The 26,078-nt window shown below is 37.8% G+C and overlaps 1 protein-coding gene across 8 annotated transcripts in view; it reads right to left on the bottom strand.

Annotated features, from left to right (window-relative positions):
- The window catches only part of Dock3 (dedicator of cytokinesis 3), a 680,226-nt gene that overhangs the window by 141,976 nt on the left and 512,172 nt on the right, over positions 1-26,078 (bottom strand). The gene's annotated exons all lie outside the window — the stretch shown is intronic.

Consider the following 26,078-nt stretch of genomic DNA (forward strand, 5'->3'; position numbering starts at 1 on the left):
TTTCTCATGTTCTTAAAGAAATGAATATATGTATTATTACATTTGACAAGGCTCTTTATATAGGTGTAGAAGATTCACACTTGGGGAAAGGGAAGAAACTCTAAAACTGAATCTTTACAAATACATATACGTGTATGTGCTTGTGTGTGTGTGTCTTTGCATGTATGTGCGTATGTAGGTATATCTCTCTATTTTTTTTTTTTTTTGTGGTGCTGGGGTGGAATACAGGGCATTATACATGCCAAGCATACATTTTACCACTGAGATACCTTCCCACATTACAGATATTTTTTATTTTTATTTTTTAGTACTGGGGATTGAACCCAGGGGTACTTTACCACTAAACTACATCCCTGGTCTTTATTATTATTTATTTATTTTTTAATTTTGAGACAGGATCTTGCTAAATTGCTTAGGGCCTCACTAAGTTCCTGAGGCTGGCCTTGAACTTGCAATCCTCCTGCCTCAGCCTCAGAGATAGCTGGGATTACAGATGTGTGCCACCATGCCCTGCAAAAATATTTTTTAAATGACAAAACATCCTCTTTTTAAGTGACAAGTTCTTTCTTTTCTAGCTCCCCTCACATACAACACAACACACATGCACACACATGGACCTCAGAGAAAAGTTCTTGATGAAAAAAACAGTTCTTCTCAACAAGAACTACTGTTAGAAACTTTGACTTTATTTACCATCCAACTGTCATTAAACTGGCACTATAGGAATGTCCTATTAAATTCAGGCGATGTGGATATAATGTACTTGTAGCTGTTTACAACCAGACTAGAACATAACAAGCTTGGAAGAGTGGTGGGTTTGAAACGTTCACTATTAAGTCCCTGTGGTCAAGGAGAAGGAAAGATTAGAAGATATGGTTGGATGCCTAAAAATGTAAGAATAAAAAATTCCTTCCAAGAGACTTTAGGAGTAAGACAAAAGAGAGACCAGAGAAATAACCCTATTAAGTTCTGATGTTTTAGTGTTTTAACTCTCTAATGGATAACTCAAAAAGAGTTGTTATTACACAGCAACTTGTAACAGAGCTTAGAACAGAAACTATGAATTCATCCTAATGCAGATACTTGGATGAAATACTTGGAATGACATTAAAATAATCATTGGGGACTGGGGTTGTAGCTTAGTGGTTGAGCACTTGCATGCATGAGGCACTGGGTTTGATCTTCAGTACCATGTAAAATAAATAACTAAAACAAAGATAAAAAAATAATCATTGAAGATTGCATTTGACACTCAGAGGGTATTCTCTTGTTCTACCTTTCCCTCTGCTAATTAGAGGTATGGGTCTACAAATTGCAGAAATTTTCCAATCATCAAGAAAAATTCACAGGATCTTTCATTAGTTCCTCAGAAGTGTCCAGTCCAGCATGGCCATTTCCAGAAGGAAACACCAATAAGATTAATAGAATGTGTCATCTAGCAGTATGAAGCACTGTAGGTTTCCAAACAGTGGTATGGTATCCTCTTAGAGATAAAGGAGCTCAGTCACTAGATTAATTCTGATACTCAATCAGTAGTTGTTTTGGGCTTTTTAGCCCTATAAATAAGCTTCATGTACTCAGAGGTCTGAGAGGAATGTTTAAATGTAAGGTTTTCACAACCCAAGATTCTAAGAATACTTTCTGCTTACAGAATTCCTTCTGAACAAAGGAAGAGAAAAGTATCTATCTTTTTATTTTTATTTAATTAATTAATTTATTTTTGTTCCAGGAATTGAATCCAGGGGCATTTTACCACTGAGCCATTACCCCGACCTTTTTATTTTGAGACAGGGTCTTGCTAAGTTGTTTAGGACCTTGCTAAGTTGCTGAGGGTGGCTTTGAACTTGCAATCCTCCTGCCTCAGCCTCCTGAGTTGCTGGGAGTACAGATTTGTGTCACAATGCTTGAGAGAGTATTTTTTAAAATGATCACTTGTGACTTAGCAACATGGCATGAAATAAAAAAATGAGAGGTGCTGGCAGCAGCATACCCAAATCTTTTTGTCTGACATGCACATAGTCTCTCATCTTGTTCAACTAGTCTATATATCAGAGAAGTGCCCAGCCCAGCTGGTAAGGATTCAAAAGACTTATCCTATGGGATTTCCTCTTACACTCCAGCAACTCTACCCTGAGGGTAGAACAGGCAATCACACTCCAGGCCACACCACCTAATACTGCTGAGAAGGGAAGCTGACAAATCATTTGAACTCCAAAGGCAACAATTCTTTTTCATTGAGATTTTCTTTATTTTTCTTTTCTCTATTTAACTGTGACCTGAATGATTCATGGGCACTTATATATATTCATGATTCATGGATATATATATATATATATATATATCTCCATCCCTTCTCAGTTTATAAGATCACCATTTACTTTAATCAAAATCTGCTACAGTTTTTCATAAATAAAATACTTCCTCTCTCACCCCCCCCCACCTATCTTGAAAATTTACTCCCTCTCCAACAAGTAGGGTAATTTTAGTATATCTTCAATAAAGTACTCACTGGGGATAGCAGAATAGAGAAGGTCACTTTCCTGGCTGCTCCACGGTGTGAAACTAAGAAGGCAGATAGGCAGCTTCTCAGCAAGGTGGGTGAAAAATAAAAGGTGTGTATGGGGACTTTACTGGGATTTAATACTAGACATTCAAAGCATACTGAGGACTCAGGACATTGGATATAATAAAATAAAATAAAATCTTCAGAGCCACCACTGCTGCGACTGGAGGCACCAGCTAGAGTGGTCCCTCTGTGAGCAAAGTGGAAGAATAAGGGAATTAAAGGAACCCAACATTTTTAGGAGGCCTGAGGCATGTCTGGGTATGGAGAGATCAGAACTAAAAGGAGTGTCTCACAATATCCTTGGGAGGGAAAGAAGCCAAATATCTTTCAAGCTACCTGTGGAGGACAGAGGGAGAAACCAATTTGCAGCCATGGGATGAGGACTAGCAGCTGGGGGAGCTTATTTCTGGCAAACCTGATTTTGGCCCACAATATAGGCCTGTCAAACTCAAATGGCACAACATGGAGTGTGCCTAAATGACAAGGAGAAAATCAATCATGGAGAAGGGTTTACCCAGAGAAATGAATACTTGTCATGGAAACCTTACCCAGCTTCTCCCCTCTCCCAATCCAGCTACTTGCAATTCCCATCGGGAAAGATGCGCTTGGCTGGGAATTAAAATGGGTGGGGGTGGGAAAGATTGAGTTTGGAGACTGAACCTAAGAGACAAGAGAATGTAGGGTCCACAGGTGTCAGAAGGGACTAAGAATTGACTCTTTCACCACACAAATGGAACCCATGGGTGATTCTTGGGGTCCAGTTTTCCAGTATGGTCTGGCAATTGCTGGGCCCTGGAGGTGTGCTGATTTAAAATATTTAGATCAATCGCAATTCAATGAAGAACCTAGAGAATACCTAAACCTAAACCCCACCTCCAGAAGTTCTGCCTATGGGATTTCCTCTTACACTCCAGCAACTCTACCCTGAGGTTGGAATAGGCATCACACTCCAGGCCACACCACCTAATACTGCTGAGAAGGGAAGCTGACAATCATTTGAACTCCAAAGGCAACAATTCTTTTTCATTGAGATTTTCTTTAAATTTTATTTTATTTTTTCTTTTCTCTATTTAACTTTAACCTGAATGATTCATGGGCACTTATATATATTCATATTTGTTTTTGCTTATTTCTAGCATTTAAAAATTTTTCAAAAATTTGTATTTCTAGCATTTTTGAAGCCAGTTGTTTGTTATGGATCAGTATTTTGAGGACTAGGATGTTTGATTAGAATATTACATTTTTGTTTTTAATTCTTTTTTTTTTATTTTTTTTATTTTTTTTTTTAAATTTTTTATTGTGGGTTGTTCAAAACATTACAAATTTCTTGACATATCATATTCCACACTTTGATTCAAGTGGGTTATGAACTCCCACCTTCACCCCATACACAGATTGCAGATTCACATCAGTTACACATCCATTGATTTACAAATTGCCATACTAGTGTCTGTTGTGCTCCGCTGCCTTTCCCATCATCCACCCTCCCCCCTCCCCACCTCTCCCCTCCCCTCCCCTCCTCTCTCTCTACCCCCTCCACTGTATAACCCTGAGGGTCTCCTTCCATTACCGTGCAATTTCCCTTCTCTCTACCTTTCCCTCCCACCTCTCATCCCTATTAAATGTTAATCTTCTTCTCCTGTTCTTCGTCCCTACTCTGTTCTTAGTTACTTTCCTTATATCAAAGAAGACATTTGGCATTTGTTTTTTAGGGATTGGCTAGCTTCACTTAGCATAATCTGCTCTAATGCCATCCATTTCCCTGTAAATTCTATGATTTTGTCATTTTTTAATGCAGAGTAATACTCCATTGTGTATAAATGCCACATTTTTTTTATCCATTCATCTATTGAAGGGCATCTAGGTTGGTTCCACAGTCTTGCTATTGTGAACTGTGCTGCTATGAACATTGATGTAGCAGTGTCCCTGTAGCATGCTCTTTTTAGGTCTTTAGGGAATAGACCAAGAAGGGGAATAGCTGGGTCAAATGGTGGCTCCATTCCCAGCTTTCCAAGAAATCTCCATACTGCTTTCCAAATTGGCTGCACCAATCTGCAGTCCCACCAGCAATGTACAAGTGTACCCTTTTCCCCACATCCTCGCCAGCACTTGTTGTTGTTTGACTTCATAATGGCTGCCAATCTTACTGGAGTGAGATGGTATCTTAGGGTGGTTTTGATTTGCATTTCTCTGACAGCTAGAGATGTTGAGCATTTTTTCATGTACTTGTTGATTGACTGTATGTCCTCCTCTGAGAAGTGTCTGTTCAGGTCCTTAGCCCATTTGTTGATTGGGTTGTTTGTTCTCTTATTGTCTAATTTTTTGAGTTCTTTGTATACTCTGGATATTAGGGCTCTATCTGAAGTGTGAGGAGTAAAGATTTGTTCCCAGGATGTAGGCTCCCTATTTACCTCTCTTACTGTTTCTTTTGCTGAGAAAAAACTTTTTAGTTTGAGTAAGTCCCATTTGTTGATTCTAGTTATTAACTTTTGTGCTATGGGTGTCCTATTGAGGAATTTGGAGCCCGACCCCACCGAATGTAGATCGTAGCCAACTTTTTCTTCTATCAGATGGCGCGTCTCTGATTTGATATCAAGCTCCTTGATCCATTTTGAATTCACTTTTGTGCATGGCGAGAGAAAGGGATTCAGTTTCATTTTGTTGCATATGGATTTCCAGTTTTCCCAGCACCATTTGTTGAAGATGCTATCCTTCCTCCATTGCATGCTTTTAGCCCCTTTATCAAATATAAGATAGTTGTAGTTTTGTGGATTGGTTTCTGTGTCCTCTATTCTGTACCATTGGTCCACCCGCCTGTTTTGGTACCAGTACCATGCTGTTTTTGTTACTATTGCTCTGTAGTATAGTTTGAAGTCTGGTATCGCTATACCGCCTGATTCACACTTCTTGCTTAGCATTGTTTTTGCTATTCTGGGTCTTTTATTTTTCCATATGAATTTCATGATTGCTTTCTCTATTTCTACAAGAAATGCCGTTGGGATTTTGATTGGCATTGCATTAAACCTATAGAGAACTTTTGGTAATATCGCCATTTTGATGATGTTAGTTCTGCCTATCCATGAACAGGCTATATTTTTCCATCTTCTAAGATCTTCTTCTATTTCTCTCTTTAGGGTTCTGTAGTTTTCATTGTATAAGTATTTCACCTCTTTTGTTAGGTTGATTCCCAAGTATTTTATTTTTTTTGAAGATATTTTGAATGGAGTGGTTGTCCTCATTTCCATTTCAGAGGATTTGTCGCTGATATACAGGAATGCCTTTGATTTATGCGTGTTGATTTTAAATCCTGCCACTTTGCTGAATTCATTTATTAGCTCTAATAGTTTCTTTGTAGAGCCTTTTGGGTCTGCTAGATATAGAATCATATCATCTGCAAATAGCGATAATTTAATTTCTTCTTTTCCTATTTTTATGCCTTTAATTTCTTTCGTCTGTCTAATTGCTCTGGCCAGTGTTTCGAGAACTATGTTGAACAGAAGTGGAGAGAGAGGGCATCCCTGTCTTGTTCCAGATTTTAGAGGGAATGCCTTCAGTTTCTCTCCATTCAGAATGATGCTAGCCTGAGGCTTAGCATAGATTGCTTTTACAATATTGAGGTATGTTCCTGTTATCCCTAGTTTTTCTAGAGTTTTGAACATAAAGGGATGCTGTACTTTGTCGAATGCTTTTTCCGCATCTATCGAGATGATCATATGGTTCTTATTTTTAAGTCTATTGATGTGGTGAATAACATTTATTGATTTCCGTATATTGAACCAGCCTTGCATCCCAGGGATGAATCCTACTTGATCATGGTGTACAATTTTTTTGATATGTTTTTGTATCCGATTCGCCAGAATTTTATTGAGGATTTTTGCATCTAGGTTCATTAGAGATATTGGTCTGTAGTTTTCTTTCTTTGAAGTGTCTTTGTCTGGTTTAGGTATCAGGGTGATGTTGGCCTCATAGAATGAATTTGGAAGTTCTCCCTCCTTTTCTATTTCCTGAAGTAGCTTGAAAAGTATTGGTATTAGTTCTTCTTTAAAGGTTTTGTAAAATTCTGCTGTATACCCATCCGGACCTGGGCTTTTCTTAGTTGGTAGTCTTTTTATGGTTTCTTCTATTTCCTCAATTGATATTGGTCTGTTTAGGTTTTCTATATCCTCCTGACTCAATCTGGGCAGATCATATGACTTAAGAAATTTATCTATGCCTTCACTATCTTCTAATTTATTGGAGTATAAGGATTCAAAATAGTTTTTGATTATCTTCTGTATTTCTGAAGTGTCTGTTGTGATATTGCCTTTTTCATCCTGTTTGCTAGTAATTTGAGTTCTCTCTCTTCTTCTCTTCGCTAGCATCGCTAAGGGTCTGTCGATTTTGTTTATTTTTTCAAAGAACCAACTTTTAGTTTTGTCAATTTTTTCAATTGTTTCTTTTGTTTCGATTTCATTAATTTCAGCTCTGATTTTCATTATTTCTTGCCTTCTACTTCTTTTGCTGTTGTTTTGCTCTTCTTTTTCTAGGATTTTGAGATGAAGTATGAGATCATTTATTTGTTGATTTTTTCTTTTTTTAAGGAATGAACTCCAAGCAATGAATTTTCCTCGTAGAACTGCTTTCAATGTGTCCCATAGATTCCGATATGTTGTGTCTGTGTTTTCATTTATCTCTAAGAATTTTTTAATTTCCTCCTTGATGTCTTCTATAACCCATTGATCATTCAGTAACCTATTGTTCATTCTCCAATTGATGTATGCTTTTTCCTTCCTTCTTTTATCGTTGATTTTCAGTTTCATTCCATTATGATCAGATAAGATGCATGGTATTATCTCTACTCCTTTATATTGTCTAAGAGTTTCCCTGTGACATAATATATGATCTATTTTTGAGAAGGATCCATGTGCTGCTGAGAAAAAAGTGTAATTGCTTGATGTTGGGTGGTATACTCAATATATGTCAATTAGGTCTGGGTTATTAATAGTGTTATTGAGTTCTATAGTTTCCTTATTCAACTTTTGTTTGGAAGATCTGTCCAGTGGCGAGAGAGGTGTGTTGAAGTCTCCCATGATTAATGTATGGTGGTCTATTAGACTCTTGAACTTGAGAAGAGTTTGTTTGACGAACATAGCTGCACCATTGCTTGGGGCATAAATATTTATGATTGTTATGTCTTGTTGGTGTATGGTTCCCTTGAGCAGTATGTAGTGTCCCTCTTTATCCCTTTTGATTAACTTTGGCTTGAAATCTATTTTATTTGATATGAGTATGGACACGCCTGCTTGTTTCCGAAGTCCATATGAGTGATATGATTTTTCCCAACCTTTCACCTTCAGCCTATGTATGTCTTTTCCTATCAAATGCGTCTCCTGTAGGCAGCATATTGTTGGGTCTTGTTTTGTGATCCATTCTACTAGCCTGTGTCTCTTAATTGGTGAGTTTAAGCCATTAACATTTAGGGTTATTATTGAGATATGGGTTGTTCTTCCAGCCATATTTGTTTATTTCTGTTACTAAACATTGTTTGTTTTCCTCTTTGATTATTTCCCCCCCCCCTTTACTGTCCTACCTCCCACTGTTGGTTTTCATTGTTATTTTCCATTTCCTCTTCCTGTAATGCTTTGGCGAGGATGTTTTGAAGAGATGGTTTTCTAGCTGCGAATTCTTTAAACTTTTGTTTATCGTGGAAGGTTTTAATTTCATCTTCCATCCTGAAGCTTAATTTCGCTGGATACACAATTCTTGGTTGGAACCCATTTTCTTTCAGTGTTTGAAATATGTTATTCCAGGATCTTCTAGCTTTCAGAGTCTGTGTTGAAAGATCAGCTGTTATCCTGATTGGCTTACCCCTAAATGTAATCTGCTTCCTTTCTCTTGTACCTTTTAAAATTCTCTCCTTATTCTGTATGTTGGGCATCTTCATTATAATGTGTCTAGGTGTGGATCTCTTATGATTTTGTACATTCGGCGTCCTGTAGGCTTCTAGGATTTGGGATTCTGTCTCATTCTTCAAGTCTGGGAAGTTTTCTTGTATTATTTCATTGAATAGACTGCTCATTCCTTTGGTTTGGAGCTCTGTACCTTCCTGTATCCCAATGACTCTTAAGTTTGGTCTCTTAATGTTATCCCATATTTCTTGGATGTTCTGCTCATGGTTTCTTAACAGTCTTGCTGAGCTGTCTATGTTCTTTTCCAGTTGAAATACTTTGTCTTCATTGTCTGATGTTCTATCTTCTAAGTGTTCTACTCTGTTGGTAGTATTCTCCATTGAGTTTTTAAGTTGGTTTATTGCTTCCTGCATTTCTAGGATTTCTGATTGCTTGTTTTTTATAACCTCTATCTCCCTGTATAGTTGATCCTTTGCTTCCTGGATTTGTTTGCGTAATTCGTTGTCGAAGTGATCTTTCATTGTCTGATTTTGCTGTTTAATGTCTTCCTTGATACTCCAGATCATCTGAAGCATGTATATCCTGAATTCTTTATCTGACATTCCATCTGCTGCAGCTGTTACCTCTTCTAAAGTTGCGTTGACCTGCATTGCTTGTGGTCCTTTCTTTCCTTGTCTTTTCATACTGCTTGCGTATCTTTCCTGCAGGTGCGGGCGGCTGCTCTCTCCTTATTCCAATTGGGGTGTCGTGGCTACCACGCCGGCAGGTCACTGGGCCTGTTCTGGGAGCTGGTGGCAGCTCTGTTCTGCCCCTACTCCAATTGGGGTGACGAGTGTACCACGCCGGCAGGCCACCGGGCCTGATCCGCTGGTCGGTTGCAGGTTTGCCTACCCTGCAGGCGCGGGCAGCAGCTCTACTCTGCCCCTACTCCAAGTGGGGTGACGTGTCTGTCGTACCAGCAGGCCACTGGGCCTGTCCCGCTGGTCGGTCGCAGATCTGCCCACCTTTCGGGCACGGGTAGAGGCTCTGCTCTGCCCCTACTCCAATTGGGGTGTCGTGACTACCCCGCCTGCAGGACGCTGGGTCTGTTCCTGGCAAGGGAGGCGACTCTGCTCTGTCACTACTCCAATTAGGGTGGTGTTTGTACCACGCCGGCAGGCTCCTGGGCCTGATCCGCCGGTCTGTTGTAGGTCTGCCTACCTTGAAGGCGCGGGCGGCGGATCTGCCCTGCCCCTCCTACCACGCCTGCGGACCCCTGGGCCTGATCTGCAGGTTGATCACTGGTCTGCTCACCCTGCGGGCACGGGTGGCGGTTCCGCTCCGCCCCCACTCCAATTGGGGTCACGTGACCACCACACCGGCAGGGCCTGATCCGGGCGTGGGAGAAGGATCTGCTCTGCCCCTACTCGAGTTGGGGTGACGTGTGTACCACACTGGCAGGCCACTGGGCCTGACCCGCCAGGCTGTCACAGGTCTGTTTACCTTGCAAGCGCGAAGGGCGGCTCTGCCCTGCCCCTCCTACCACGCCCATGTACTACTGGGTCGTGGGTCTGCCCACCTGGCGGGTGTGGGTGGCGGCTCCGCTCCGCCCCCTCTCCAATTGGGGTCACGCGGTCACCACGCTGGCGAGCCGCTGGGCCTGCTCCGGGGGCTGGCGGCGGCCCGGCTCCTTCCCTCTGGCTCGAGGACAAATAGAGGAGACTCGGGTGACTGAGCCTCACCCCCCTTACCAGGAGACCAACTGCTTATGTCACCGCTGGTATTGATGAAGATCTCTCCTCCACCGCTTTCTGCTGACATCAGATCTCTGCCATGTTGGTATCCTATGCCAATGGCAGCATTTCGTTCCCCTTGCCGGGCAACCCAAGCAACGGGTGAGTCCTGACCGGCCCTCAGCAGGACCCGGACCAAGACGCAGTTTCCGCGGGCTCCTAGCCCCGGTCCAGGGAAGTTCCGGGATCCGGAACTCGGCCGCTCCGTGCTCGGTGTAAGCTCCTATAAGTGTAAGCTCCAAGAAGCAGCCCCCGCGGGCTCAGTTCCGGGAGCCGGAATTCGGCTTCTTAGTGCTTGGTGTGTGCTCTGATAGTAGCAGGGTCCAAGAAGCAGCCCCCGCGGGCTCCGCAGCCCTGAGCCAGGGCGGTTCCGGGACGGTTCCGGGAGCCGGAACTCGGCCGCTCCGTGCTTGGTGTAAGCTCCTATAAGTGTAAGCTCCAAGAAGCAGTCCCCGCGGGCTCAGTTCCGGGAGCCGGAATTCGGCTTCTTAGTGCTTGGTGTTTGCTCTGATAGTAGCAGGGTCCAAGAAGCAGCCTCCGTGGGCTCCGCAGCCCTGAGCCAGGGCGGTTCCGGGACGGTTCTGGGAGCCGGAACTCAGCCGCTCCGTGCTCGGTGTAAGCTCCTATAAGTGTTGTTTTTGTTTTTAATTAAACATTTTTTGACTTTATAAATTTTCTCACTTATCGATTTCCCATGATTCTTTTTCTTTCTCTTTTTCCACTAACAGCCACATTTCTATTGTTCTCTCTTTCACTCTTCCTTTAATATTTTACTTCTGTTTTCTCTACTCCTCCCTCATAATCATCACATTCTAAATTGCTTTTGTTCTCTCCCTGTCTACCATTTGAAATTCTAAACCCTTTTGCAAATTTACTGATATTACTGTGGGTGATAACCAATCACATTCTTTCTGCTTATTGTGACAACTAACATTGTAGGTGTCATAGCAGGAACTATTTGAGTTAATACTGTATATTGTTTGCATTGGTATTGTTATTATTTGTCTTCCCTAAACAGTGAGGCACTAAAGACTTTCAGAGACACTATAAGTCCACATGGTAGAAACTCTACTGCCTCAAATCCATACTGTTAAATGGGTAGACACATAAACAACATGAAAAAGCAAGGAAACAAATGACCCCAAACAAACCAAGATACTTCAGTAACAAAAATTGTTCACGTCACAGTGGAAGAAGAGATGTCAGAGAAAGAGTTTAGAATGTACATAGTTAAACTGATCTGTGAGATAAAGGATGATGTAAGGAGTGAAATCAGAGAGAAAATACAGAAAGTGAAATATCACTTCAAAAAAGAGATACAGGTTCCAAAAAAATTCAAGAAGAAATCCTCAAAATGAAGGAATAAATAAACCAAATTAAAAATTCACTGGAAAGCATCACCAACAGACTAGATCACTTGGAAGATGTAACATCAGGCAATGAAGACAAAATATATAATTTGAAAATAAAGTTGACCACAGAGAAAAGACCATCAACAGAACTTCCAAGAAATATGGGATAACACGGAAAGACCAAACTTAAAATTTATCAGGATAAATGAAGGCTCAGAGGTACAAACCAAAGGAATGTATAATCTTTTCAATGAGATAACATCAGAAAATTTCCCAAACCTTAAGAATGAAATGAAAAATTGAATACAGGAAACTTGCAGGACCCCAAATATACAAAATTACAACAGACCCATACCAAGTTACACCATTATGAAACGTCTACCATACAGAATAAGGGTAGGCATTTAAAGGTTGCCAGAGAAAAATGACTGCTCACATTTAGAAAGAAATAATTTGAGTCTCATCTGATTTCTCAACCCAGACCCTCAAAGCTAGGAGGTCTTGGAATAATATATACCAAGCCCTGAAAGAAAATGGATGTCAGCCAAGAATATGATACCCAGCAAAATTAAGCCTCAGAATTGATGATAAAATAGAAACCTTACATGAAAAACAAAAGTTAAAAGAATTCACAACCAGAAAGCCTATATTACCAAAACATACTCAACAAAATATTTCATGAAGAAGAAATGAAAAATAAAAGTGAAAACCAGCACAGGGAGAAACTACACTAGAAGAAGAGTCAAACATAGGAGAAACTAATTCAAATTAAAAACCAAAAATAAAATGACAGGAATCATTACTTAATAATAATATTGAATGTAATCATTACTTAATAATAATATTGAATGTAAATTGCCTAAACTCATCAATCAAAAGATACAGATTGGCAGATTAGATTAAAACTAAGACCCAACAATATTCTGTCTCCAAGAGACTCACCTCATAAGCAAATACATCAACAGATAGAAGGTAAAATGATGACAAAAGACATATCACTCACATGGATTTCATAAACAAGTAGGGGTTTCTATCCTCATATCAGATAAAGTGGACTTCAAGCCAAATCAGAAGAGACAAAGATGTCCATTTCATACCTCTTAAGGAAATTATACATCAACAAGATATCACAATCATAAATATTTATGCCCCAAACAGTGGAGCATCTACATACATCAAACAAACCCTTCTCAATTTTTAGAATCAAATAAACCACAACACAATAAAAATGATAAATTTAACATGCCTCTGTCATCACTGGACAGATACTCCAAACAAAAACTAAATAGATACAGAATTAAAAATACAATTAATAATTTAGACTTAACAGACATATATAGAATAGTACACCCATCAATGAATGAATACACTTTGTTTAGCAGCACATAGCTCCTTCTCAAAAAGAGACCATATCTTAGGCCACAAAGCAGTTCTTGGCAAATAAAAAAATTGAGATAATACCTTGCATTCTATCAGGTCATAATAGAATGAAATTAGAAATCAATATAAACTAAAAAAATAGAAGTTACTCTAATACCTGGAGAGTAAATAATATGCTACTGAATGACCAATGGATAGTAGAGGAAATCAGGGATGAAATAAAAAAATACTTAAAGGTAAATGAAAATAGTGACACAACTTATCAAAATCTCTGGGACACTATGAAGGTGGTTCTAAGAGGAAAGTTCATTACATTGAGCTCATTCATTAAAAGAATAGAAAGTAACTAAATAAATAATCTAATAAAAAAGAGAAAAAAATAAACACCCAAAGTAATAGAAGGCAGGAAGTAATTAAAATCAGAGCTGTAATTAATGAAATTGAAACAAAAAAAAATTTCAAAAAAATCAATGAAAAAGTTAGTTCTTTGAAAAAAATAAAATTGATAAATGCTTAGCCAAGCTAATGAAGAGAGAGAGAAAAAAACTCAAATTACTAAAACTCATGATAAAAAGGAAATATCATGATAAACACTACTGAAATACAGATGATAATCAGAAACTATTTGAAATTTATACTTCAATACAGCAGAAAATCTTGAAGATATTGATAAATTTCTAGAGACATATGACCGACCCAACTTGAATCAAGAGGACATAGAATATTTAAACAGATCATTTACAAATAAAAAATTTAAGAGAGAAAGAAAATTTAAACAGATCAATTTCAAGCAATTAAACTGAAGATGTTATCAAAAGCCTACCAAGAAAGAAAAGCCCAGGGCCAGACAGATTTTCAGCCGAGTTCTATCAGGCCTTCAAAAAACTAACAACAAACCTCCTCAAATTATTCCATGAAATAGAAAAGGAGGGAATATCTTCCAAACCCATTCTATGAAGCTAGTATTGCCCTGATTCCAAAACCAGACAAAGACAGATCAAGGAAAAAAAACCTTCAAACCAATATCCCTGATGAAGATACATGCAAAAATTCTTAGTAAAATACTGGGAAATCACATACAAAAACATATTAGAAAGATAGTGCACCTTGATCAAGTGGGGTTCATCCCAGGGATGCAAGGTTGGTTCAACATATGGAAATCAATACATATAATTTATCATATCAATATTCTTAAAAGTCAAGAATCACATGATTATCTCAATAGATGCAGAAAAAAAAATTTGACAAAATACAGTATCAATTCATGTTCAAAACACTATAAAACTAGGGATAGTAAGAACATATCTAAACATTGTAAAAATTATATATGACAAACATCATTCTAAATGGAGAAAAACTGAAAGCACTTTCTCTAAAAACTGGAACAAGACAAGGATGCTCTGTTTCACCACTTCTATTCAACTTAGTCCTTGAAACTCTAGCAAGACAAAGAGAGAGAGAGAGAGAGAGAGAGAGAGAGAGAGAGAGAGAGAGAGAGAGAGAAAGAGAAATAGAGATAGATGTGGGGGAAAAGAAAAAAAATTAAGGGGATACAAATAGGAAAAGAAGAGCTCAAACTATCTCTATTTGCTGACAACATGATACTATATTTAGAAGATCCAAGAAATTCCACCAGAAAACTTCTAGAACTCATAAAAAAATTCAGAAAAGTAGCAATATATAAAATTAACTCCCATAAATCAATTGTGTTCCTATTCATCAATGATGAATCAACTGAAAGAGAAATTACGAAAACTATCCCATTCACAATAGCCTCCAAAAATACTTGGTAATCAATATAAGAAAAGATGTGGAAGACCTCTACAAAGAACACTACAGAATGCTAAAGAAAGAAATGGAAGAAGACCTTAGAAGATGGAAAGATTGCCCATGTTCTTGGATAGGCAGAATTAATATTGTCAACACAGCCACACAACCAAAAGCACTCTACAGATTTAATGCAATTCCTATTAAAATTCTGATGTTCTCCATAGAAAGATAAAAAGCTGTCATGAAATTCATTTGGAAAAATAAGAGGCCTAGAATAGCCAAAACAATCCTTAGCAAAAAAAAAAAAAAAAAAAAAATGAAGGAGGCATTCACAATACCAGACTCTAAATTATACTACAGAGCTATAGTAACAAAAACAGCATGGTTTTGGTACCAAAACAGACATAAAGACCACTAGAACAGAACAGAAGAGATAGAGAAAAACCAACATAAATACAGAAAAAGCTGCCATAAACAAAGATAGTCTCTTCAACAAATGGTGCTGGGAAAACTGGAAATCCATATATAGCAGAATGAAATTTAACCCCTTTCTCTCACCTGGCACAAAACTCAACTCAAAGTGGATCAAGGACCTAGGCACTAGAACAGAGACCCTGTACCAACTAGAAGAAAAAGCAGTCCTAACTATCCATCATGTTGGTGTAGGAACTGAAGTCCTCAACAAGACTCCTAAAGTGCAAGAAGTAAAATAAAAAAAAATCAATAAATGGGATGGTATCAAACTAAAAAACTTCTTCATAGCAAAGGAAACAATCAAGAACGTGAACAGAGAGCCTATAGAATGGAAGAAAATCTTTGCTACCTGCACTTCAGTTGGAACACTAATCTTCAGGATATAAAAGTAACTGAAAAAACTTAACACCAAAAAAGCAAATAAAAAAGCAAATAACTGTCACAGTTGGTGTGGCTGACCAAGCACACCAATCAACAAATGGGCAAAGCAACAGAACAGGCACTTCACAGAAGAAGAAATACGAATGGTCAAAAAATACATGAAAAAATTTTCAAAATCACCAGCAATTAGAGAAATGCAAATGAAAACTAAACAGGTTTCATCTCTCTCCAGTCAGAATAGCAACTAGTAAGAATGCAAGTAAAAATAAATGTTTTTGACAATGTGGGGGAAAAAGGTATACTCATACATTGCTGGTGGGACTGCATATTGGTGCAACACTCTGGAAAGAATATGGAGACTCAGAAAAACTTTTGACCCAGTTTCCCCACTTCTCCTCAGTATGTATCCAAAGGGTTTAAAATAAGCATATTACAGTGATGCAATCACATCAATGTGTATCATAGCTCAATTCACAATAGTTAAGCTGTGGAGGCAACCTATGAATGAATAAAGAAAATGTGGTATATATGCACAATGGAATATTACTCAGCCTTAAAGAAGAATAAAATTATGGCAGTTGCTGGTAAATGGATGGAACTAGGGATTATCATGCTAAGGGAAATAAGCCAACCACTCAAAATCAAAGGCTGAATGTTCTCTCTGATATGCAGATGCTAACACACCATAAGGTGGGTGGGGGGGAGAATAGAAGTTTATTGGATTAGACAAAAGGGAAATATAGGGAAATGATGAGTTATGTGAATAGGAAAGATAGTAGAAACTTTCCTGTGTTCATATATGAATACACGATAAGTGTAACTTCACACCATGTTCAACCACAATAATGATCCTAATTAGAATATGTTTTACTCTATGTATGTATATTATATCAAAATACATCTAGTGTCATGTATATGTGAAAATAACAATAAAAATAAAGTACTCAATGTTCCCTTGACAATATTTAGAAGCTGGTGCTTGTCAGCCACACCAACTGTGACAGTGTGTATTATTTCATTTATATGTATCCCTCCACTCAAATACATACAGTTAAGATGCCAAATTGATGGCTTATCTGTCATTCCTCTCCCATTGTACACGCTTTAACTCTTGGTGGCCTTCATAGCTCTGTCTTCAGTCTGCTTTCTTCTCTATAAGTATTCCTGGGCAATCTCACTCACTCCCATAGCTTCAATTACAGCAGAGTTGTCAAGTCACAAAGTGATATCTATAGCCCAGAATTATTCCTAATTTCTATCCTGCATGTCCGTAGAATCTAATAATTTCTCTCCAACTTTTATGCCCCCAAATGACATTTTACTGAATGGAATCCCCTAGTTCACTAAGCCAGAACCCTTCCTGAAGTCATGTTATGGTTTGGATGTGAGGTGTCCCCTAAAAGTTCATGTGTGAGACAATGCAAGAAGATTTACAGGAGAAATGATAGGGTTATGAGAGCCTTACCCCAATCAGTAAATTAATTCCCTTGATAGGGTTAACTGAATGGTAATTAAAGGTGGGTAGGGTGTGGCTGGAGGAGGTGGGGCATTGGGGTCATTCCTTTGGGGTACACATATTTTGTATCTGGCTGATGGATTCTCTCTCTGCTTCCTGATTATCATGTGAACCAGTTCCCTCTTCACTTTGAGCCCCGAGGAATAGAGTTAGCCCCTTTTCCATGGACTCAGACCTCTGAAACCATAAGTTCCCCAAATAAACTTTTCCTTCTCTACAATTGTTCTGGTTAGATCTTTTAGTCACAGCAGTGAAAAAGCTGACTAAAACAAGTCACTATGTCTATATCTTACAGAATTTTCTACATGAAAATCTATCACATATGACTTCTGTTTACAGCCTTGGCTTGACCATTATTATCTCTCTTCTGGATCAATACAATCACCAGAGATTGTTCAAACATATTCCTATCAGAATGCCAGTCTGGTTATATGGCCCCCATTCTTGAAGCCCTTCATAGGTTTCACCTGTACATAGGTTAAAAATCAGGTTTTCTTAGTAGGTCATTTAAAGCACATTCCTATTTATTTATATGCACTCTTTATTTTATAAGAGTTTTAGATTAATAAAGAAACTGTAATAATATTAGAGAGTTCTCATATATCCCACACCCAGTTTTCCCAATTATTAACATTATATGTTATTATGGTATATTTGTCAAAATTAATGAAGCAACACACTTTATTGTTAGATTTTGTTATTATCCAAGTCTATACTTTATTAACATTTTCCTAGTTTTAAGACAATTTTTTTTTCTATTCCAGGATCTCATCCATGATACAATACTATATTATATCATCATGTCTCCTCTTGACTGATAGTCTTCAAACTTTCCTTTAGATGACCTTGATGTTTTTGAGGAATTATGGTCAGATAATTTTTGGAGCTCTAAATTGGGATTTGTCCCATGTTTGTTTTAATGATTAGTTTGTTTGGGAGTGTAAGACCACAGGTAAAATGTCGTCTCATCATATAATATCAAGGTATATACTATTAACTCAATTATTACTCTTGATATTAACCCTGCTCACCTAGCTAAAAAGTGTTGTAATGTTTTTTACAGTATTCCTCTACTTCCTCACTCCCATTTTTCTATTTTGTACTCTTTGGAAGAAAATTTCTATGGATAAACCACATTTAAGAAATAGGAAATTAGGCTTCATCTCCTTGGGGGTTAAGTGTCTACATATATAGTTTGGAGTACTTCCAAACAGGAGATTGATCTTTTCTCCCCCAGTTATTTCTTTATTTATTCAATCATACTTACTTGAGTACTGACTCACAGACATTTGTTTTAGACTTTAAGTTAAAATGCAATACTTCATTTTTCTGTTCAAATTCTTCCAACTTTGGCCACTAGGAACTCATTCATTTGGCTCCCCCTATATTCTCTGGATCTACTCCCATCATTGTGGGTTGTTATGGTTTAGATATGAGGTATCCTCATGTGTGACTGCAACCTTATATAAAAAGTACTTCTGTAAGCACATCTGCCTAGCAACTGTCTGTTCAACCTTAGGCTGACATCGCTGTTGTTATTAATCATTGTGGCAAAAGATTGTTGTTTCAAAATAGCCAATATGGTCCTCCTTGTTTTTGTCTTTAAAACTTTTCCCTTGCCTGAACCTCCTTGAATACATCTAGAGTTTACTGTAGCATGTGTATTGCCTTTCAGTGCTCTGCTCTTCCCATTGCAATACTTTTCCCAAATAAATGTTATGCTTTGGAGCAAAACAAAACAAACAAAATAAAAAACAAGCAAACAAAAAAACCAAAGAAACTAATGTGTGAGACAATGCAAGGAGGTTCAGGATTAGAACCTCCTTGCATTAGCCTAATCTATGGATTAATATACCTAGATACACTAACTGAATGGTAATTATAGGCAGGTAGGGAGTGCGGCTGGAAGAAGTAGGTCACTACAGGTGTACCCTTGAGATTTATATTTTGCCCCATGAGCAGATCTCTCTCTGCTTCTTGGTTTGTTGGAAGCTGTATACAAATTGTGGGTTTGGGCCATCATAAGGCAGGGAGGTTACTTTTCTGGCAACTCTCCTGGGTAAAATTCCTCAGTTCCAGGTCATGCTGGTACCCTGCCTTAGCTCACAGGCCTAGCTTCAAATGCAGCTGCCTGGACAGGGGCATAACATGTCAAGCCCCAAGCAATTTGTTTTCCCCATTCTTATCCTGCGTTCCTAAATAAGCTCCCTACTGAAGCCCTTTGATGTGTTTCACTATAAACAAAATATTCATGGGCATTTCCATATTTTAGGATCAGACCCATCAGGTCTCTTCCACCCATCAAGCCCCTGCTTCAAATATTTTCCTGCATCTTTTGCTTTATTTCTTGATATTACTTTTTCAGACTTTTTATTCCTAGCTGGCCTACACCTCCGAGGGTTACTTATTTCATCCCCATGCAGGTTGTGGGTGACAGTTGGCACCTGGGACAGGGACCCTTGAGAGGAATTCAGAAGGAAAAATGTCAGGTGTCAGGCGGCTCCCTCATAGAAAAATGCACATTAGTCAATTTAAAGAGAGTGGAGGGAGGAATATTTAAGATAGCTTGATATTAAGAATGGGGAATTTGGGGCTGGGGCCGGGGCCTAGTGGTGGAGCACTTGCCTGGCAGGCAAAAAGCACTGAGTTCCATCCTCAGCACAACATAAAAATAAACAAATAAAATAAAGACATACTGCCTATCTACAACTACAAAAACAATTGGGGAATTTAAACTCTGAAGAGAATTATGTTATGCTTAGGCTTTGCTTCTTTAAGAAGGGATCCTTTGATTTGCATTTGACTTTACATTCTTTGGATGTTTCCAAATTCATATATTTTTCTAATAAGTTTTTCCACTCTTTGTTCAAAGGCCAATTTCAGGAGAGGCTGATGCTGGGGGTAAATCTAGCAATCATCAGAATAATAAGCTGCAGTCTAAAATTTTATTTCAGTGTCCTCAGGATTGTCAGATTTCAGACCTGGCATTTCTATCTACACAGGTCCACCTTATAATTAAATCATATAAAAATTGGATTGGCTATATCTTAATTTCTAATGGGTTAAATCAAATAAAAACTTTGATAAATATTTGTACCATTATTTCCAACCTGTGGTGCTTTACTTACAAAAAGTTATAAATTTTTTTTTGTTTATTTGTCTGATTTGTGAATATGTCTTGTATTTGTGTGCCTGCATTACATGAATCAAAACTGACATAAACAAGTGTGCTCATAATTTATAATCAAAATAAAAATGGATCCAAATGTATTTTATTAATACAAGTAACTTATGAAAAAGTTCAGTTTCTTTTTAAAAAATATTTATTTTTAGCTTTAGGTGGACGCAATATCTTTATTTTATTTTTATGTGGTGCTGAGGATCGAACCCAGTGCCTCACGCATACCAGGCGAGCATGCTACTACTTGAGCCATGTCCCCAGCCCCTGAAAAAGCTCAGTTTCATTTGAGTAAAAGATAAAAGTAAAAGATGTCTTTAATATTATTGACTCACAAGTTTTTTCCATGTGGTCAAATAATTAATAAAGGATGATTTATGTAAAATATCTAATTGTCCCTTGCTTCTAACAATTTTCTTCAACAGGAAAGAGATGATTAGTACTGCTATCTACATTTGTTTAATGTCTTGGCTTTTACAGTTAAGTATAAGTAAGTTAAATTTAAGATAAATGGAATTGAGTATATACGTCTTTATTAAAGGAGACACATTAATCTACAAAGTTAAAGTGATATAATATCTACTAAATACAGCAACATCAAGCAATCTTAACTAAAATATATTTAAACATTAGATGTGTTTGTAATTTGGTTAATATAAAAAAGGCCTATTTATAACTATTGTCTGTTAATATCTTATACAAGTACAGATTCTAATATAACAAGTTAATTTAAGATAATAAAGCCATTACCTATAGGACAAACGAGTTGTAAAATTGGCTTTCAGTATCTCTACAGGTCCTATTTTGTAATTTTTGTTGTTCAGTCCATTACTAGAGACAAAGTTAAGCCATACAATTGGTAAAAACAAGACCTTCTTTTACTGTGGTATCCTCTTCAGCTAAACAATGTCGACTTTAACAATCCTCACATACCTAACAGGTAACTTACTAATTTTCTTGGCCAAATAAAAATATTTATTAAGTCATTTCTTACTGTTTAAATACTTGTACAGTGCTGGGCCATTCTTGACAATTTAAGGCTAATTTAAGGTGTAGGCCAGCTAGGAATAAAAAGTCTAAAAAAGTAATATGAACTTTTGTCTACATCTTATATGAACTTTTGTCTACAATTAAAAAAAAAATAAAAAGGGGGGAACATAACCCCACTAAATCTCACAAAATTATTTAAATTTTTTAAAAATTGTGGTATTAAGAGTCTCACTGCTGCTGAGAGACACATGGAGCAATAGAATAAACCAGCTATGCTTGTATATTTCCAGGAGACCCAGCCTGTCATCATGGAGAAAACTAAAGGACCTGACACTTCAGGATGAGCAGAAAGTTCAATAACAGGGAGGAAATAAAACTCCAAACACAATGTTTGTGGCTATGCTGGCAGTATTGTGTTGTCAGGTAAGTGGAGCCTATGGAGAGACCCATTGGACCTATTATCCAGATCCACCTTTAGTATCCAGCTATTTGGACTGAAGAAACTATCTCAATATTTACTAATGATACTCATATAATGGGAGATTTCACAGACAAATATATTATACCTATATATGCCACTGAATTTAATTATACTGGCTATAGTAGAAATCTACCTATATGTTGGTCCCATGATATTTATGCTGGCTGTTCGGAAGTAACTTTGAGGAAAAGACAGCATATGGGGGACTTAGGTCAGCCAATCATACTGGCCTTTGGGACTTAAGATTATATGTTCAAACAGTTATTAAAATGGGACTTTCCCATAACAAGCCAGTTATTCCCACGCCACCAATAACTTACTGCTCTAATTGTTCTGCAATATAATTTGGCACATTCCCTAAATAGTTGGAATGTGCAAATGCCTTGCCAGTGCAACATAAAGTGCCTAGAAATGGTGGATATATTTTGATTGGTATCCAAGAATTGATAAAAGACAGTTACAGCAGGATCCTATGACTCCTGGAGGATTTGTTGGTAATATCCTAACTTTCAGTGAAGGTGGCACAGAAAAGCATCTGTAGCATTTAATTGCTGCCTCAGATTTTCTTAATTATACGGTTGGTGCTTTGCCTGACTTTATAGACAAGCATTGCAAATAGGGCTCCTATTATGGTCTGCCAGTCTTTGTTCAATTTCCTTATGCTTTAATTACTGGAAATGTAAGAGTAAGGAGAAAAGGTGATAAATATCATGTAACTTGTAAAAGATATAATCTGACCAACTTCATCACTAGATTTAATAAAGGGAAAGAAACATTAGTTCTTCATCAACCCTCTTTTGCCTTACTCCCAACTAACATTTCAGAGCCATGATATGGTGATGCTGGTGTTCAAGTTTTACAATAGATGCATACCCTGTTAACCAGACCCAGGCAAGCTTTCAGCCTCACAGTTCTTGGAATTTAGTGAATATTGATGAAAAGATTGAAACTGAACTAAATGCTTTGGAAGCTACTGTTATTAAGATTGGAAATGAACTTGCCACTCTTAAATTTAAGCAAAGGCTTAAATGCCATGGCAGCTATGTCTGTCATTACTACAGCCAAATATAATGCTTCACAGTGGGACTGGAAAAAGGTAAAAAATAATCTAATTGGTGTTTGGCATAGCAATAAGCCTTGGACCTTAGGGAGTTATATCATCACATCCACGATATCCCAAAGAGCAGTATTGACCTCATAGATCCTGTATCTCTGGCTGAACAAATACTTCATGATATAAAAGGCTTTAATCCTGGAAATATGTTGAAATATTCTGCATGGTATATTATTGGAATGATGTGTTCACTACTAATTCTTTTTTGTTTGTGATAATAGGTTGTCATACCCTCAGAACAAGGATCAGGGAACTCTGAGTAACTGCACATGGCTTGCATTTTAAAAGTAAAGGGAATATGTTGGAAGCCATGTATAAATTGTGGGTTTGTTTGGGCCATCATAAGGCGGGGAACTCCTGGGTGAAATTCCTCAGTTCCAGATCATGCTGGTGCCCTGCCTTAGCTCACAGCCCTAGGTTCAAATGCAGCTGCCTGGAGAGGGGCATAATATGTCAAGCCCCAAACAACTTGTTTTCCCCATTCTTATCCTATTTTCCTGAAGAAGCTCCTCACTGAAACCCTTTGATGTGTTTCACTATAAATAAAGCCTTAATGGGCTTTTTCCTTTTTTAGGATCAGATCCATCAGGTCTGCTCCACCCATAAATGCCCCTGTTTTGAATATATATCATTTTCATCTTTTGTGTTTATTTCTTAATACTACTCTCCTAGGCTTTATTTCCAGCCAGCTCATGCCTCCAATGGTTAACTACTCCCTCCCCATGCAGGTTGTGAGCAAGACTGGTTGTCATGTTCTGAGCTGCTTTCCTTTGCTACACCCTTCTTTTCTGATGTTCTGCCTTACTTTGGGCCCAGAGTTATGGAGTTGGCTGACTGTAGACTGAACCTCTGAAACCATGAGCCCAAATAAACTTTTCCTTTATATGTCGCTCTTTTCAGGTCTTCTGGTTACGACCACAAAAGACATGATTTAATTTTTTTTTAATTCCTAAGGACTTTTTTACTTCTGGAACTTTCTGCTGCAGAGTCATTTTGTATATTTCCTGTTCTAGTCCTGGAGTCACCCACTTCTCTAAAGAGCTCTGGTTCCTTTTATTGTGGAATGGTATTAGAAATCAAGATCTGTATTCCATATGTAGTGATTGCTGCTGGGGTGTTGTTTCTTTTAGGTCCTCTTAGCTAACAGAACAAGCAAATATATGTGTATATACTAACCTGTCTATATGCACATATTTATAAATATTTCTATATGCAACCATTTGCCAAACAAGTTTACTTGCCTCCAACTCTTCTTCATGACAAGGACCTTTCTGACCAATACCCCTCCTTGCTTATCTATAACCTCTTATCCCAAGAATTAGTGAGAGTATGGAATGAACTACTTCTTCCTACTTGTTCCCATGGAACATTATTTTTACTTCTATTTTATCATTTATTTATCCTGAACCATAAGTAATTTATTTTTGGTTTTCCCAGCAGAACTGTTCATTCTTTGAAGACAAGGATGATGCCTTTAAATTATAGAAAATTAGAGATAAAAGTAACTTCAGAAATCTAGAGGACTAGAGGGAAATGGCTAGATCCTTTAGAGTTCTGAGCCTAAATCTCTAATGTATAGCCCAGAGACTGTCCTACTGTTTCTCTTCCTCTCATACTTGATAAGAGTGAGCAAAAATGCCACTGGTGACTTACTGTTCCTTCACGCTTCAATATACACAGAAATAAAGAATGTTTCAGTATCCAGTATTAATTTCTACTATGCTGGAAAGATTAAAATCAATTATATGTTCAACAAAATCTAGTGAGGATAACAGGTAAAAATCACAACACTGCAAAAATCACAACCACTTCAATCTCAAAACTCTCTTACAGGGTTCTGAAAAGAAAATTATTTAAAAATGTGAGTGAGGAAAAAAGAGCACAGAGAATACACTGGAAATGGAAGACCTGTAGAATAGAGGAGGGGGAGCAGTGGGAGGGAAGAGCAGAGGGAACGAGGCACGTCAGGGGTAGAGTGTGCCTGGGTTCAATCTCTACTAACACACCATACATTAATTCTCATAATTCTATAAGGCAGGCATTATCATATTTATTTTTCAGATGAAAAGAGTGAGGTTGAGTGGGAGTTTGGTTGGTTCCAAAGGCAAGGTGGGGAAGGGAAGAAGCTGCAGAGCACTATGATCCTGAAAACTCTACTCCTTACAGGGTCCTGGGTCTTGCCTCCCTGATGTCAGTTGGCATTCCCATTTTGTATGCCCTCATATAACTGCAAGCAACTATTCCAGTTTTACCATGTGTTGACTTAGTTTGCTCCACAATAGGCCTTTATTTGGTTGAAGGTCCTATGCTAGAAAATAGCCAACAACTTACAGATTTAGGAGGACCACTGACAATAACCACTGGTTCATGTCCTTATCTTTAGTGTAATGAATGAATAAATAAGAATTTAGAAGGATGAATTTAAAAGATAATGCATTTCTATAAAAACAGCCTGACTAATGAAATGAAGTCTCTAAGACCAAGATGACACAAATAGACCAATGTGATTCATTTTAGATGGGCTCTCATGAGACACATATGTCCACTATTGCCTAGATGGGAGCTGTTTATAAAACATAAACAGTTTTATTTTTATATATGTACTGAAAATATATATTTGAAAATCTCATCAAGGAAGAAACAATGTTGCTTTTCCTGTTGGTTATGTCAGAAGCTCCCTCTTCTGACAGGTCTAAGCAAAATTCCAAGTTCTATGAGAAATGTAAGTGGTTGTAGCTGGAGTGGCTACTGAAAGGAACATGATCAAACCAAATACATTTTGTTAAGCAAAGACAGAAGACAAATGAATATTAGCTGAGTGTTTTCTCTGTGCCAGGCACTGAACTAGGAACTTTGGAAAGCTCATCAAGTGTTTGTGAAGATTAAATGGGTTAATACATGTTAAATGTTTACAGCTGTACCTGGCACATAGAAATTGCTCAAATATTAACTGAAGTTGTTGTTTTACACACACCTTCTCAGGAGATCTTTTTAACGATCCATGAAGAAAGTACTATCATCTCCATCTTACACAGAGGAAACTGAGACTTAGAGAGACTGTGGCACACCCAAAGTCTCAGAGTTATTGTGTAGATTTGGATTTCAGATCTAGATCTACCCAACTTCCAAATCCAGGCTCTTTCCAATATACCATACTTTATTTTTTAAAGTGCATCAGCAGAGTGGAATCGGAGGATATGAATTCAAATCCCAGTT

The sequence above is a fragment of the Marmota monax genome, unplaced genomic scaffold (assembly GCF_021218885.2).
Source record: "Marmota monax isolate L192 unplaced genomic scaffold, Marmota_monax_Labrador192_F-V1.1 WCK01_AAM20220418_F8-fsc00022, whole genome shotgun sequence".
NCBI lineage: Eukaryota > Metazoa > Chordata > Mammalia > Rodentia > Sciuridae > Marmota > Marmota monax.